Source organism: Ascaphus truei, chromosome 2, assembly GCF_040206685.1.
Source record: "Ascaphus truei isolate aAscTru1 chromosome 2, aAscTru1.hap1, whole genome shotgun sequence".
Taxonomy (NCBI): domain Eukaryota; kingdom Metazoa; phylum Chordata; class Amphibia; order Anura; family Ascaphidae; genus Ascaphus; species Ascaphus truei.
In genome coordinates, this window is record NC_134484.1 from 134428365 (window position 1) to 134432844 (window position 4480).

A 4480-nucleotide genomic window follows, 5' to 3' on the forward strand; every position below is an offset into this window, starting at 1 on the left:
GGGGTCGGGAGAGAGGAGGGAAGGAGGGAGAGAGTGGGAGGTCGGGAGAGAGAGAGAGAGAGTGGGGGGTCGGGAGAGAGAGAGAGAGAGTGGGGGTCGGGAGAGAGAGAGAGTGGGGGTCGGGAGAGAGAGAGTGGGGGTCAGGAGCGAGAGAGAGAGAGAGTGGGGGGTCGGGAGAGAGAGAGAGAGTGGGGGGTCGGGAGAGAGAGAGTGGGGGGTCGGGAGAGAGAGTGGGGGGTCGGGAGAGAGAGTGGGGGGTCGGGAGAGAGAGAGAGTGGGGGGTCGGGAGAGAGAGAGTGGGGGGTCGGGAGAGAGAGAGAGTGGGGAGTCGGGAGAGAGAGAGAGAGAGAGTGGGGGTCGGGAGAGAGAGAGAGAGAGAGTGGGGGTCGGGAGAGAGAGAGAGTGGGGGTCGGGAGAGGGAAGGGGAGGGGGGGAGAAGAGAAGAGGGAAGGGGGGGAGAGAGAGAAGAGGGAAGGGGGTGGAGAGGAGGTAAAGGGGGGAGAGAAATGGGGGTAAGGGGGGAGAGAGAGGAAGGGGGAGGGAAGACTGGGGTCGGGAGAGAGGAGGGAAGGAGGGAGAGAGTGGGAGGTCGGGAGAGAGAGAGAGAGAGTGGGGGTCGGGAGAGAGAGAGAGAGAGTGGGGGTCGGGAGAGAGAGAGAGTGGGGGTCGGGAGAGAGAGAGAGAGTGGGGGTCGGGAGAGAGAGAGAGAGTGGGGGTCGGGAGCGAGAGAGAGAGAGAGTGGGGGGTCGGGAGAGAGAGAGAGAGTGGGGGGTCGGGAGAGAGAGAGTGGGGGGTCGGGAGAGAGAGAGTGGGGGGTCGGGAGAGAGAGAGTGGGGGGTCGGGAGAGAGAGAGAGAGAGAGTGGGGGGGTCGGGAGAGAGAGAGTGGGGGGTCGGGAGAGAGAGAGTGGGGGGTCGGGAGAGAGAGAGAGAGAGTGGGGGGTCGGGAGAGAGAGAGAGAGAGTGGGGGGTCGGGAGAGAGAGAGAGAGAGTGGGGGGTCGGGAGAGAGAGAGAGTGGGGGGTCGGGAGAGAGAGAGAGTGGGGGGTCGGGAGAGAGAGAGAGTGGGGGGTCGGGAGAGAGAGAGAGTGGGGGGTCTGGAGAGAGAGAGTGGGGGGTCGGGAGAGAGAGAGTGGGGGTCGGGAGAGAGAGAGTGGGGGTCGGGAGAGAGAGAGTGGGGGGTCGGGAGAGAGAGAGTGGGGGGTCGGGAGAGAGAGAGAGTCGGGGGTCGGGAGAGAGAGAGAGAGTGGGGGGTCGGGAGAGAGAGAGTGGGGGTCGGACGAGAGAGAGAGTGGGGGGGGTCGGACGAGAGAGAGAGTGGGGGGGGTCGGACGAGAGAGAGAGTGGGGGGGTCGGAGAGAGAGAGAGTGGGGGGGGTCGGGAGAGAGTGTGGGGGGGTCGGGAGAGAGAGTGGGGGGGTCGGGAGAGAGAGTGGGGGGTCGGGAGAGAGAGAGTGGGGGGTCGGGAGAGAGAGAGTGGGGGGGTCGGGAGAGAGAGAGTGTGGGGGTCGGGAGAGAGAGTGTGGGGGGGTCGGGAGAGAGAGAGTGGGGGGGTCGGGAGAGAGAGAGTGGGGGGGTCGGGAGAGGGGGACGGAGAGAGAGAGTGGGGGGGTCGGGAGAGAGAGAGTGGGGGGGTCGGGAGAGAGAGAGTGGGGGGGTCGGGAGAGAGAGAGAGTGGGGGGGTCGGGAGAGAGAGAGAGAGTGGGGGGGTCGGGAGAGAGAGAGAGAGTGGGGGGGTCGGGAGAGAGAGAGTGGGGGGGTCGGGAGAGAGAGAGTGGGGGGGTCGGAGAGAGAGAGTGGGGGGGTCGGGAGAGAGAGAGTGGGGGGGTCGGGAGAGAGAGAGTGGGGGGGTCGGGAGAGAGAGAGTGGGGGGGTCGGGAGAGAGAGAGTGGGGGGTCGGGAGAGAGAGAGTGGGGGGTCGGGAGAGAGAGAGAGTGGGGGGCGGGGAGGGGGGGGCGGGAGAGGGAGCAATGCGGGGGGAGAGAGCAATGGGGGGAGAGAGAGAGCAATGGGGGGAGAGAGAGCAATGGGGGGAGAGAGAGCAATGGGGGGAGAGAGAGCAATGGGGGGAGAGAGAGCAATGGGGGGGAGAGAGAGCAATGGGGGGGGAGAGAGAGAGCAATGGGGGGGATAGAGAGTAATGGGGGGGAGGGAGGAGGAATGAGGGGGAGGGAGAGAGGAGGGAAGGGGGAGAGAGCAAAGGGGGAGAGGGGAGAGGGAAGGGGGGAGAGAGAAAGCAATGGGGGGAGAGAGAGAGCAATGGTGGGGAGGGAAGGGGGTGAGGGGTTAGAGAGAAAATGGAGATACAGACACATACACACAAAGACACAGAGAGACACACACATACACACACACAGACACAGACACAGAGACAGCCCCTATACAGCCAATGACACACCCCTCCCATAATAGCCACGCCCCTCCCAAAATAGCCACACCTCCCATAATAGCCACGTCCCCCGCTACTGCTCTAAAAAATTTGCGGGACACCATCGCTCAAGCTTGGAGAGCTGGTGACGTCACCGTCCTCAAGCAGGAGCGAGCTCAGCGGCACCGGGGCCGCAGCCTTAGATACAAAATATTTTAGACATGGGTGTCACTCGTAGAGTTTCTTAGTTGTGCTAAACTTAACTGAAAGAGCACGAATACGCTGTTGACATGCAGTAATACAGAACCTGACCAAAGCGGCTTCTATTAAGAGTATTGGGACTGAAAACATGTCTGGAAATCTGCAAAAATAACAATTAGCCAAGCATTAAAAGTCAATGCGCAAGTCCCCACATATAAAAGGTCATGTGACCTGAATGTATGCTGCCGTTTTAGCAACATTCTAAGGAAATTGGCGCAGTTTTGAGGCATGTGACCTTGAATACGTGCAATTTTAAATGTGTCACAACACTGCAAAGTACTGTACATTTGAAGAAATTCTCTCATCTCTAGTGGTGACGTGGAAATACAAACCAAAATCCTTCTAAATATTCATTTTATCAATTTGATAGTTCCTGAGAAATCCATGATCTTGTATAAAAAGTATCATAATTCACACAGAGTACCAATGCTTAACATGCATGTTACATTATATGTAAGCCAAATGTAGTGCTTGTTCCCCCACCCCCTGGGAGATATGGCTGCTACCGTATGTGTGCTGCATTACCTGTGGCTCACAGGAGGGCCGAGCCTGGGGTGTGCCTCATCCGTCTGATGCAAGCGCCTCCACCTGTAGCGGGATCCTACTATGTGGGATGACCCCGTTACAGGACCCAAATATTACACACGTAGTGGTGGATAACAGTTTTACTATAGGCAACCACACAGAATAACAGTACCACACCAATGTAGGCCTCACACGGCCATTTCCCCACAGTGCCTGTCAACCCAACTCTCACAACCCGATGGAATGTCCCCTCAAAGTACTGAGGTGCTCCTGGGCACCTAACCTCCCCGGTGTCCACAAGAGCTAACCCACCCAAATGTGTGAGACAGCGCTACCCACTAGAACTTAAGGTGTGCACTTGGTGAGGTACCTGCTGGGTGCTCTAACAACCAGCAGCGCTGATACGGTAATGTATAGGATCCAGCGAAGCCTCCGCCTCTACGTTGGGTGGTGTCCCGCATGGACGGTTCCACCATGAAGTGTCTCTGTACTTATGATGATGATCCGGTCCCAGATCACCAAGGGCCTGGGTCGCAGCCGCGTCCTGGCTTTTCCTCACGCTAGTGCTACAGGACAGGGTGCCTATCAAATGGGGTCCCTGCAGCAGCCACAAGCTATCCCAGTAAGTTGGGTCTAGCTGGGGCTTAGGGGGTCTCTGGCCTAGTGCAGGGGTCACAGACGCTCTACACCTACACAACCTCCCTCTGAGGAAACACTGGTAACTTCACCAGTAAGTATCTCAAGGACCAGGGTGTCCCCGGTGCTAAATATGAGGGGGGTCCTCAGGGGCCCCCATGGTAAGCGGGTGCATGGGCAAAGGGTTACTTGTAGCGAGGTAATCTAGGCGGGATTGCCGTCTCTAATATAGAGAAGAGGTGTGGCTTCACAAACACTATCCCATATGGGGGTATATGCTGTAAGAAATAACCAGTCTTAATTTATTATCATGTCATTGGTTTAAAAGGAGTCTGTGTTATGGGCATATTGAGACATTTTCTTAAACCACTTACAAATCACATACATGGCATAATTTTTAAAGAAAAGAATCAAATGTGAATTCAAATGTTCACATTTTATTAGCAACTTCGGCTTCAGTTTCATAGTTCTCCGTTTCTAGGAACACCAGCATTTTGAACGCTTTCCATGCGATCTCATGCCAATGTTGACCCTTGTGGATTAAAATAGCCTTTTTTCATCCATGACCAAATTTGGAGTTGAAATATCTGTCCACTGGGAATTTGTAAATTATTCTAGTTTATAGAATGACAGTTTTATATAAATAATTACAGTGATTCCCACTGCATATTTTAAATTGAATTCTAGTTTCGAA